Source organism: Strongylocentrotus purpuratus, unplaced genomic scaffold (genome assembly GCF_000002235.5).
Source record: "Strongylocentrotus purpuratus isolate Spur 01 unplaced genomic scaffold, Spur_5.0 spur5_scaffold_8, whole genome shotgun sequence".
NCBI classification, from domain to species: domain Eukaryota; kingdom Metazoa; phylum Echinodermata; class Echinoidea; order Camarodonta; family Strongylocentrotidae; genus Strongylocentrotus; species Strongylocentrotus purpuratus.
In genome coordinates, this window is record NW_022145614.1 from 4,509,838 (window position 1) to 4,523,234 (window position 13,397).

Sequence of the window (13,397 nt, forward strand, 5' to 3'; positions counted from 1 at the left end):
TATTTTTTTGCATTTTTTCTTCAAAGATGCATTTAACCATGGTTTATCACTTTTTTTTATTTTTTGCACAGTTTTTTTCAATGGAAAACATGCATTATAAAGTAAAATATATTGATCAAGAAATGTACTAAATTTATGATCAACATCATTTGATTTATAAACTTCTTCCCAATTTTGATTACGTAAAATTATACAAAATCTTACAATGGAATCATCTTCAATCTTACGTTTAAATGTTACATAACTTATTATTTCATTCACATAATCGCAATCAATGATTAAAAAAAATCGGTAAGTGATCGCTGACATCAGAAACAAGTATACCTGACTTAATAACATAATCAGATTCGTTTGTAAATATATTATCGAGGAGGGTTGCAGAGTGAGGTGTAATTCTGGTTAGTTTTGATATCACAGGTAAAAAAGAGTTTGACGTAAATACGTCAACAAAAGGACTTGGAGAAAGTAGGTCAAAATTTAAATCACCAAGAAAGTAACATTCTTTCTTCTCATTCAATATTGTATGCATTATTAGTTCAACACCTTCCAAAAATGTTGATAATGGTTTACTTGGAGGTCTATATACTACAATAATAACAACATTTTTATTATGACAATACATTTCAGCACAAATCGTTTCTACACAATCATTCAATATCTCTAAGTCTTCTCGTCTTTTAAATTTTAAATAATTGTTAAGATAAATACCTACTCCTCCACCACACTTGTTTTGACGGTTGTTTGTAATAAAAATATAATTTGGCAATTCTAAAAGGGGTGTTTCTGTATTGGTTAACCATGTTTCTGTTAATCCAATGAGTGAAAACGTATGTGTAAAACATTTCAAAAAATTACTCATATTTTCGAAATTTCTCTTCAAACTTCTACAATTAAAATGTGCGATAGAAAACATACCATTTCCGTCACAAGAATTAACATAATCATCAAATTCATTAGGTAAAATATATTTAGATTCAAACTGTAAATATCCCAGAGAAGTATTATCCCTTGTATTATTCAGTTAACGATATAAGGATACAGATATTTTGGCACATATGTATAAGTTTGATACTTTTGGTAATTATTTGCCTGTTACATTTAAAATAAGCATGTACAACTGACATTACAAAAACACACATATTTCACAATAATGAGTAAAACACGTTGGGTAATAAAGGGATAACTAAATAATTAATTAATTTAGCTAAAACTGTTTGATAAAGAAAGAATATATTTTAAATGCACTATTTAAATGCACTTATTATGTATCTCAATAGTCAGAATGCAAATTGCCTAAATAATTTGTTGCTAGGTCAGACAAATATCATGGTTTGTCTGACCTAACAGGTAATGTATGAAATTTGCATTCTGACTTAAACAGGTACATGAAATCATTTGTAACAGGCACTTATGACTATGTATTCCGTTTGATTACATAACATAAAATAAATGGTCTACTGCACCGAGCACAAAATACATTTATGCAGTCTGCAGGTATTAAAGCTGATAGCATCTCCACAAGGAAGGTTGTGCTTGCTTCTAAAGTATGCAGTCTCCTTCAGCTCCTCAGTCAGCACCTCCTTCCTCATTCTGCTCTGCCGGCTTAATAGGGGCAGCAACACGCTCCTCTGTAGATGTTATTAAATTACGGACATCAGCGATGGATATGCCGGCATCCCTTAGCAGCCCCACAATGTTCTTCTGCTTCTCAGTCAGCCTCCCCATCTGTGCCTCAGTCACATCCATCTTTGACGTTCGTTGAGGATACCTCAAGCCAGTCTCTGCTACACTGCAGGAAAGGAACAGAGAGGTATAATGTAATGTCTTTGGAGCCAGGGAATAGAGAATTCCTCCAAGAAATGATATAAAAATGAATGCGTGGAATTATTTCTTTCAGTAACTAAAGTTAGTAAGTCTTCCAATAGTCTCAGGGACATCTAAATAGAAGGATCTTATTAGCAGCGTACAATTTTGATGAAGAAGATTTATAATTTATAAGAAAAAGTAGCATTTGGTTTTCAATAGGGACACCAATATTTTCCAAGGAAAAGCCTAAGTCTGAATACATCAGCACAACACAGCAACCAAGAGCTTAAAAATACCTAATTATATAGCTAGGTGAGCATGAATATGAATATCTCCGAATTTCTGCTTCATAATTGGCATTTCTAAATGGAAAAATTATGAAGGACATTCATCTGGAAATACTAGTTCCCTAGTCTCGCAGGTACCTACCATTCAATTTGACGTCATAGAAATGAATAAATATTAGGCCTAAAAAAAAAAAATGTTGTATTGCCCTTTAGGTGCCAAAACACGGGTCGGTCGGTCGGAAATCTTCTCTTTTTTTTTTCTTTTCCCTCTTTGGGCTGATATTTCTCAGTTTGTGCCTGCGAGTGTCATATCATGTGTTTTAAACAGAATCGAAAAGGATTCGTCATTTTGACTGGAAATATTTGTTGGAGAATTTTTTTTCTTTCGGGGGGATGTAACATAATAAGAAATAAATAAATTGAGATTTGATTATGTTATCCTACCTAGCAAAATCGATCAAAATCTGTAAACAATCAAGTTCCAATTTATTATCTCTCTCTCTCTCTCTCTCTCCCCTCCCACTCTCTTCGTTCATTTCCCCCTTTCCATCTCCATCAGCTCCTTAAAATGGGGCCTGCCACCACGAAATGAGTCCAGTTGGTCAAAATTTTTATTTCTGTTTTTAAGTATTATATGAATCTACATTAAGTAAGCTTTAAATTAAGGGGTCACACATTAAAATTGATAAATTATATCCAGAAATATGAACAAAAACCTAATTGGACTTTATAAACAATGGGATTACCCAGTTTTGAGATAATTAGGTGTAAAGTTAATGATGCGTAACATAGCCTATATTATTTGCCAAAAAATGTTAGGAGATATTTTCGTGACCTAAGCTCTGGGGACATAAACTACAAGACATTAATAAGTCGATTTTTGGAAAAATCTTAAATGTGGTAGGTGGGTCAATTTTCATTACATACACACTATACATCGCTATTACTACGATTGAGCCTAATGCGACACTGGACTCATTTCGTGGTGACTGGCCCCAAATATCTTCTTTCACTAGCTGGACTTTAAACCATCACGTTTTAAGATCGGTATTTGTTATTATACTGCAGATACATTATGTGGTAATTGGGTGGTGATTTGGGAATGTAAGCCCGCTTTAGTACATGTACATGCAGTACATGTAGTAGTACATGTAGTAATAGTAGCAGGGGCGTCGCTAGACCTTTTTCAGTGGGGGGAGGGGGGGGGGGGGGGTGTAGAGGCCAACGATTACCGACAAAACTAGCCACCAATTACCGACAAAATTAAATGTCCCAATATATACAAATTTAACCCTATAAACCCGGGGCCGAAGGCTAAATTGTTTTCATATGGACTATCTATAGTGCTTGCGTTTGCGCAAATGGTCATTTTCCTCGACGACATAAATATACGAATTATTTCATCAACTTATTCAGCATCATAGCTATATATTTTAATGCAGGCGCGGAGCTAGGATCTTATTTTAGGGAGGGGCGGTAGTGAGCAAGCGAAGCGCGCTCATTAGGGGGGTGTGGGTGATAGGTTTCCCGCGCTAGACGTTTCCTTAAATTATTAGGAAAAGAAGACGATTTATTTTACCGTTCTCGACTGTTAATACTTGTCTGAATGAAGTCCCCCCCCCCTCCCGCGCAAAGCGCGAAAGCTTTGATGTTTCATTAAATTATGAAAAAAGTAGACGATTCGTTGTACTGTTGTTGACTCTTAATCTTTGTTTGAATTCAATTTCCCCGAAAATTTTAAACCTCGGATTTCTTTAGCTGATATTATAGGTAAGTGAAACTTCGAGAAAATACAAGTATTGTAATTGTAGTCACTCTCGAAGTCGTCACAGCGGATAAAAGTAACAGTTCGTTGTACTGTTGTTGACTCTTAATCTTTGTTTGAATTCAATTTGCCCGAAAATTTTAAACCTCGGATTTCTTTAGCTGATATTATAGGTAAGTGAAACTTCGAGAAAATACAAGTATTGTAATTGTAGTCACTCTCGAAGTCGTCACAGCGAATAAAAGTAACAGTTCGTAGGGAAAAAAACTTGTCGGCCGACAGACAATATACATTATCTTACCGACTTCAAAATTCTGCATTGATATAGTAAACGAGGATCGAGCAAGAATACCGACACAGCAACATATTTACCAGTGTCTTTCTTGCTCCCTCGATGAAACGACACCACCTAACAATCCCCTCTCTCTTTTTTACTCCCACTCCTCCTCTCTCAGGCTCTTACCTCTCCTCCCTCTCCTCTCTTTCACCCCCCATTTCTTTTGTTTCCCTTTTCTCTTTTTTCCCCTTCCTTTTCTTTCTTTTCTTTCCTCTCTTCCCACTTTTTCTTTCTCTTTCCTTTCCTTTCTTTCCGTTCTTTTCCTTTCTTTCCTTTCTTTGTTTTCTCTTCCTTGTCTTTTTTTCTTTTCTTTCTTTTCCCTCTCTTTTCCCCCTCCCCCTTTTCTCTTTTTTCCCGACGGCAGTGCTATTTTTCCGACAATATCCTGACAGGTGGTGGGGGGGGGGAGGGTCTCGCACCCCCACACCCCTTTGGATACGCCCCTGAGTAGTAGTAGTAGTAGTACATGTAGAAGCACGTGTAGTAGTACATGTAGTAGTACATGTAGTCAGTGGCGGATCCAGGGGGGCCCGGGCCCCCTGGCAAAAAATAAGAAGGAAAAAAAGAAGGGGAAAAAAAGAAGGAAAAAAAAGGAAATAAAAGGGGAAGATATCAAAGGTATCAAAATATGCTCATCTGGCCGTTATTTATTGTCCAAAACCCCTGAGCACCAATTCATGACCTGCCAGTGTCACAAATAAGGTATAAAATATGCTCATCTGATGATAAATTAATGAATGAACCCCTGAGCTTCCGGGGCTCCGCCACCTGGACCCCACACCAATTCGTGACCTGCCAGTGTCACATTTAAGGTATAAAATCATGCTCATCTGACAGTAATTTATAGCCCAAAACCCTTGAAAAAAAAGCGTTTTTCATGTCCTGCCAGTGTCACAAATAAGGTATAAAAATATGCTCATCTGACCGTTATTTATTGCCCCAAACCCCTGAGCTTCCGGGGGCTCCGCCCCCTGAACCCCACCCCAACTCGTGACCGGCCAGTGTCACAAAAAAGGTATAAAATCATGCTCATCTGACGATAATTTAATGTATAAAATTCCGGGGGCTCCGCCACCTGGACCCCACCCCAACTCGTGACCTGTCAGTGTCACAAAAAAGGTAAAATCATGCTCATCTGACGATAATTTAATGTATACAATCCCTGAGCTTCTTGGGGCTCCGCCCCCTGGACCCAACACCAATTTGTGTCCTGCCACTGTCACAAATAGATATTATAAAAATATGCTATCTAACCGTTATTTATTGCCCAAAACTACTGAGCTTCCGGGGGCTGGACCCCACGCCAATTCATGACCTGCCAGTGTCACAAATAAGGTATAGAATATGCTCATCTGACGATAATTTAATGTATGAAGCCCTGAGCTTCCAGGGGCTCCGCCCCCTAGACCCCCCGCCAATTCGTGACCTGCCAGTGTCACAAATAAGGTATAAAATCATGCTCATCTGACCGTTATTTATTGCCCCAAACTCCTGATCTTTTGGGGGCTTCGCCCCCTGGACCCAATCACAAATAAGGTAAAAAAAATATGCTCATCCGACGACAATGTATAAAATCTCTGAGCTTCTGAGGGGTCCGCCTTTGGGAAAAAAACGTGTAAAAATTTTACCTTTTTTTGGAGAGAGGCCCCCTGGCATTCAAGGGGGGGGGGGGTGCGATTTTTCCAATTTTCCGGGGCTAAACAAAAAAATTAGTGCTCACTACCCCCCCCCCCCCCCGACGATAGATTGGGAGCTCTGCCCTGGAGGAAAACGTGTAAAAACACGTTAATTTTACCTTTTTTTTGGAGAGAGGCCCCCCCCTGGCGTTCATGGGGGGGGGGGGGGGGGGGGCGGGGGTGCGATTTTTCAAATTTTCGAGGGCTAAACAAAAAAATTAGTGCTCACTACCCCCCCCCCCCCCCCCCCGACGATAATTTGATGTATAAAACCCCTGAGCTTCTGAGAGCTCTGCCCTGGGGAAAAAACGTGTAAAAACACGTAAATTTTACCTTTTTTGGAGAGAGCCCCCCCCCTGGCGTTCAAGGGGGGGGGGGGGGGAGTGCGATTTTTCAAATTTTCGAGGGCTAAACAAAAAAAAATAGTGCTCACTTCCCCCCCCCCCCCCCCCCCCCCCCCCCCCGACGAGTGAGCTTCTGAGAGCTCCGCCCTGGAGGAAAACTCCAACTCAATCCAGTCTTCTACTCAAACCTCTCATCCTATCTACAACTTTCTGGTTTACAGTCCTTTTCAGGACTATACTAACTTCCGAAAGATACTCTTTCTTCCAACCTCCACTTTCTCGCCTTTCTATTTCACTTCTATGTTTTTCTATCCACTTTCCTTAGTCCTTCTAGGACTTTACACATGGTGTACCGTAAACCTCTACCGCGATTATATTACTAAAATTGAGAAATTTCTGAAAAGGGACATAACGATATACATAGAATCTTCACACAAAGGAACACTAAGGCCATTATAAAAAAGACATGTTTAGCCTCCTGCTCTTTTGAAATTAGGAAGAAGGAGGCCCTTTTTTTCTTCTTCAAAATGGCCGCTCGGTACATTTTCCCTGACAGTCGGGCTATTTTTCAAGGCGGCCCCCAAAAGGAAGCGGGCGGGGACGCTAAACATGTATATATATTTTTTTAATGGCCTTAGTGCATATTTTGATTCTACATTTTGCGAGATATTTTGCCATATAGGGTCTACCCGCCTAAAAAACACTTTACTAAATGGTCAAAAAAGGAGGGACCGGTTACCAATGTCGTTAGGGGATATACTCCTTGCCCTTTTAGCGTGGAAATATGGTGCATATTAAAGTGAACCGGCCATAAAAACAGTCTCTCGGGCCATTGGACTCCTTTTTCAAAATATGTGTTGAGTTCAATGGTGTTGGGGGGTTAAATTTGCTTATGGAACGCTCTTAGTGGAACCACATAGAAAACAACTTTGCTAAAAAACAAAGTAAAAGAATGTAAAGCAAAGTGGAAAAGTTTTTTAGATTTTCAAGATGTACTTTGGGCTTCGTACTGTCAAATTCCATTTCAGTCAACAATAGATATCAACATGAGGTGGTTTCAAATCAAGATTTTAAATAGAATATTATATATGAAGGACAGTTTCTTAAGATTTGGTGTAGTGGCTGACAAGAAGTGTACTTTTTGTAGTAACAATGATGAAACTATCATACATGTTTTTTGCTTTTGTAACTATTCTAATGAAGTATGGTCGAAGTTAGAGTTCTGGATATTTCGTAATACGGGGGAAAGGATCAAATTTACAAATCAAAATAAATTGTTTGGATTTTGCGGTAGCAATAATAATGCACTCAACTGTGTTCTGATGGTTGTAAGACAAGAAATATTTTCAGCTAAATTACGAAATCAACTACCATCATTTGATATAATTTTATCAGCTGTAAAACGTTATTATGAAATGGAAAAATATATATACCAAACAAATCTCAGAGAGAATAAACTGAAAAAGAAATGGTTTCACTTTAGAAAATATTTTGAGAGTGTTGGAAATGTGCTAACATAAACATGATCATGTATTTTATTTTTGGTATTTTTTTAAAATTATATATTTAAAGTACTAATTTTGTCATAAATGTTTGTTTTTATCTGCCACAAAAGTTTTTGGCCGTGATTATTATCTGTGTCAAGCCATTATGTATGGAAATTATTTCTTTAATTATTTGTATATGATATATTATGGATGTTCTGTATATGATGAAATTTGTTTTGAAAATAAAGAACCCTGTGGAAGGGGAAAAAAATTATTAAAAAAAAGAAAAGAAAACAACTTTCCGACAATCAATCACGGAATCAATCGATCAAAAAAACACTCAAACACTTTCTCAATCAATTTAAATCTCTACTTCCAACTCTTTCAAAAATCCTCGAACGTATTACATTTAAAAGACTCTATAGCCATCTGTCTAGAAATAGCATTCTAACAAAATACCAGTTTTGGATTTAGACCCAACCACTCCACGGAAATTGCACTTTTACACGCCTTAGAGCATATAACCTCATGTTTAGATAAAAAAGAATATACTTTAGGGATATATATATTGATTTAAGTAAGGCATTCGATACCTTAAATCATAACATAATGTTACAAAAATTGAAAAATTATGGCATACGTGGTATACCACATGACTGGTTTCTTAATTATCTCAGCAATAGAAAACAATTTGTTAGCTTTAAAGGTTTAAGTTCTGAGACAATGCCTGTGGTATGTGGAATTCCACAAGGGAGTATAATTGGTCCTTTGTTATTTCTGATATATATATATATATATGAATGATATAATTAATACATCTGAATTATTACATTTTGTTTTATATGCAGACGATACCAACATATTTATTTCAAATGCTGATAAAAATACTCTTCATAATTATGCAAATGTCGAATTAAACAAGATCTCTTGCTGGTTCAAAGCTAACAAATTATTTCTCAATACTGACAAACTAAATATATGTTTTTTTGTTCAAATAAGCGCCAACAACTTCAATTTGATTTTTCGATAAAATTAGATAACCTTGAAATACAAAGAGCAAGCAGTATCAATTTCCTAGGAGTACAGATAGATGATAAGCTAACTTGGGTTAATCACATCAACTTCATTCGTGGAAAGATTAGCATGTCTATACATGTAGGTATGTTGAGTAAGCTCAGTTATTTTCTACCGCTCAAAACCCTTTTCACTTTATACAATGCTATTGTCCTGCCTTATTTCGATTATTGTAGTCTTGTATGGGGAGGGTCCAGCTCGTGTCATTTAAACAGGCTATATACTTTACAAAAGAAAGCCATTCGTCTATGCTCAAACTCCCATTATCTTGCCCATACCCCGCCGTTGTTTAAGAAACTGAATGTACTAAATTTCTCTGATAATATAACAATTAAAACAGGAGTCTTTGTGTACCGTTATTCGAATGTTTTGTTACTATCCGTGTTTGATAATTACTTTGTTACAGTTGACAAGAAACATAATGTTAACACAAGACAAAAAAATAAAATTTTCTTGCCATATGCCCGTTTAAAGTTACGAAAGGTAAATTCTATTCAACAAAAAGGGGGGAAATTATGGAATAATATTGACAACTCAATCAAACATGTAACCACTCTTAGTTCTTTCAAGTCCAAATTTAAGTTGCGTCTTCTTACCACCTATGATACATACAATTACCATATAAATTATATCGTTCTGTATTATTATTGTGTTTTAGTTTGTATGTCCTGTATACGTCTTGCATTTTGTTTTATTGTGAATTTTAATGTTTTGTATTTTCCACATTTGTCATTTATGTTATGGGTCTACCCTCTTCTCTCAAGCCATCGGCTTTATCGGGTGTAAATGATCCAGCACAATTCTCAATGTATATAATTATATTGTATGTGATTTTTTATGAAATAATAAATTGAAATTGAAAAAAATTGCGAAATCAGACGAGGAAAACTTTGTGGTATTTAAATGGTATCATCAATTGCATATTTAAATATATTGTATAAATATATACAATCAATAATGACAACCTTAAATGGTGGTCTACTTGTCTTAAGGCAGACTGCCCCGAGGTACAAGAACTATATGGTCCTGGTTTCGAACCTAAAATGACTTAACAAAGTTTAGCCCCTTTAATGGGGCGACGTGCATCAATGCCAAATATATGAGGCGGTGTGTACCCCGGTGGGGTCACTCAATGTGACTTCCGGACCGCATGACCGTTACCAAAATCGCGGAAAAAGGGGTCAATTTCAAGCAATGTCCGCGGACAAAATATTCCTCGAAATAAAGAAAATAGGGGTGCACAGGTGTCCCCGAAATTGATAAATAGGGGTCAGGAAAAGGGAAAAGAGAAAACCGGGAAGGAAAAAGAGAAAACCGGGAAGAAAAATTCTCGGAGCCGAGTCTTGTCCTTGAAATATGGTAAAATAGGGGTAAATTTGCGAAAGTGTCCTTACAATCTTATAAATAGGGGTATTCCAAAGTACGATTTTGTCCTTGTTTTGATGTAAAAAAGGGGGTTAAATTTCACAAAATGTCCTTGAAATTGACCGCAAAAGGGGGTTATATGCATTGGTGGTAACGGTCATACGTGTCACTCTTTGCAGGGGAGTGACCCCACCGGGGTGTGTACCAGTACAAAAAAATTAGGCCTTATATTAAGGCAGCATATACAGATGCAGTAATGAAATCAGTCACAAAAATCTTGCCTTCATTTAACTATTTATAAGTAAAGTAATAAAGTACGTTAGTCGGCAATATGACGTGTGGTATTAATACCTAAGATTAAAGGAGATTAAATACGAAAAGATTTACCTCAGAAATTCGGAGAGGGAATCGAAGTTCGTCTTCGACGGTGGCGGAGATCGCTTGATGTCTGCGATGCAAACTCAGTTCGAAAATAGATTGTCACCAAAATATACGAATGAAATGCTGGTAAAATACTCTTTCGATGGACTAAAGATGTCAGTAGACCAAGTCTACAAAGAAATGTCGAAAAGGGCAAAAGTGAAAACACTCAATTCCCTATGTAACAAGCGAGCAACGTGTTGATCGGCTGAAAGTAAAATGGCGGATGGTGCTATGCATGGCAAAAATGACGCTAATCTGAGGAAACGCCCAACAGGGCTTTCGCTGATTGGTTAAATTTGTTCACCTCTATTGTCATGAATGTCGTTTTCGTACAATTAATGATTAAAAAACGTATTATAATGAATAAAGACATGTTTTACAGGAATGAAATTATTTATAAAATACTGGAGAACGATAGTTAATTTCCCTCTATCTTATGACATGGTTACATGAATTATAATACAAGTTTTGAAAGTCATAATAAAAACGATTTTGTCCACTACATAATGTAACGGCATGAACTACTTGCGTTATGTGTATAATACTCAAGGAGTAAGCCTTTCAATGCAGATCATTGGCGTCGTTCAGATGCACGGCGGATTGTTTCGACGTAATAATTATTGAGGAATGAATTTTAAACTGTCCGGCTCTGATTGCATTAAAATCACCTAATTTGCCAAATCCGATAAAACCTGCTTGAGTTGAAAAAGTGGGATATTTTTTAAAGGTCGACTCCCCGTTTCAAACAGACCGACGTGCATGTAGAGGCACACATAGGAGCATCACTATCCTGGCTGTGTAGTAAAAGCTGTGCTTTTGATTCTCAACATTTCAAACACCACTGTACAAAACTCAACTGATTTCACTCAAAATCGGTACTTTAGTGACAATTGATGACACCTAAATAGCAGTGAAATACATTTTTTTCAACTTATTGATGTTAAAAAGAATAATTTAAAAATTCAAATTGTAAGTCTAGTATCAAACTTTGCTTACAGCTGCATCGACATGATTGTGTACAGTCTATGCGATATTGTGTGGTGTGTGTATTTGTGTATAGACTTCTAGGTCCCTGCCTCACTGCATGTATGCAGTGCTAGAGGTCAATACGCCTTGGCATTGACTTTCTATGCTTTGCTGGAGTGTGTAGAGGTAGAGCAAACAAGGATGTAATAACACACAGCGTTAGAAAATGCAGAGAACATGAAAGAAATGTAACAATGCACTGCACAGCATGGTCACATACATATATTATCATATTAATTTGTATTTGTGACGGGTTTTCTTTGGTTGCACCTAGGGTCTTTCATTTGTATTTCAGTTTTGAAAAAGAATATGTGAGAGAGAGAGAGAGAGAGAGTGAGAGAGAAGGGGAGATTGAGTGAGGGAGTAAGTGAGAGGGACATACAGAGTGTGTGTGTGTGTGCGTGTGTGTGTGTGAGAGAGAGGGATAAAGATTGAGTAAGGGAGTGGGTGAGAGAGAGACAGATAGAGAAAGGGAAAAGAGAAAGAAATATAATACATACATGGGTGGGTGAAATTTAGAAAGAGATAGAGAGAGAGAGAAAAAAGGAATAGATATGGTAAAGTGACCCAAAGCGATTAGGCCGAATAATCGAGAGAGTGTGTGTTTGTGTAAAAGAAGAAAAAGGGCGAGTGAGTTAGTGAATGAGAGAGAAAGAGAGAAAGAGAGAGAGAGAGAGAGAGGGGAGAGAGAGAGAGGGGGAGAGATGGGGGATTGAGTGAGGGAGTGAGTGAGCGGGAGAGGAGAGAGCCTATGGACACAATTTGAAATGATGAAATGAACAATGATAAATTTTATAAAATGTTGCTAATCTTAAGGTCATACATGTATTGAATTTTCTATTCATTTCTATACCCCTTCTTAAAATAATGGCTTAAATCACATTTTGAAGCTTAAATATTTTTTTTACAAGTCATCTCTTCATGAGGCTATCCACCTTTGTTAATTTATTGACATAGTCTATTATGTGCTGAATTGAGCATATTCATGCTAATGGCCTAAGTCAGGCGTGTGACTTAGACCGTTTTACTGTTTGGCATAATCAAGAAGTGTGACTTTGGCATCAACGAAAACTACTGAGAAACATGGGAGAACTCGTTTTAAATGGAAATGTGTTAATTTCCTTGTAATGGGAATAAATTAAGTGAACTGGTTTGCCTATGTCACTAACTCCAGGATTCTCTTGGCCTAAGTCAGGTGTAAAATTGCTTTGGTTAAGTCTCAATGGCATGCTTGCAAGTAATGTAATCCTTTTAATGAATTATGTGTTCTGTGGTAAGTTTATTGAAGTAAGAAAGAACATGAATATAACATAGTCTTCAGAATTGTATCATAGAACTTGTAATAAAGCACTTGTAAATCAGTAAATAATACAAAAAAGCATATTATGGATTGGTATGATTTATGTACATTAATAAACAGATGAAAATGTATGACATGGATCAACAAAGGCCAGTTTCTTGTTGCATTATTCATTGTTGTGCTTGACTTTCTTATCATTAATATATTAATTTATTGATCTTGTAATTTTTTTTAGATAACAGATGGGCAATTCCACGGTAACGGAAGGACACTCAGACAAGATTTTTGAACTTCAGGTTCATACTAAAAGAAATGTTTTATTAGTATGTATTAAACTATGGGGAACAAAATGTGTTTCAGTCAAGTGGAAAGCTTCATCAACTTCACAAAGTTTGGATAAACACTAATTAACTGGAAAAACCATGTCCATTTTTATGTCCTTCCGTTACCGAGATAATTAATATGCACACTTTAAACTACTTAACTATAATGACAATTTTTTTGGGG

General features: G+C 36.7%; 1 long non-coding RNA gene across 1 annotated transcript; it reads right to left on the reverse strand.

Annotated features, from left to right (window-relative positions):
* Positions 1-67: 67 nt before the first annotated feature.
* On the reverse strand, positions 68-10,788 carry LOC115920221. The gene is made up of 2 exons (XR_004062267.1): positions 10,529-10,788; positions 68-1,789 (listed from the first exon to the last, which is right to left on the reverse strand). It is a non-coding gene; the product is annotated as an uncharacterized LOC115920221 (long non-coding RNA).
* Positions 10,789-13,397: the final 2,609 nt, after the last annotated feature.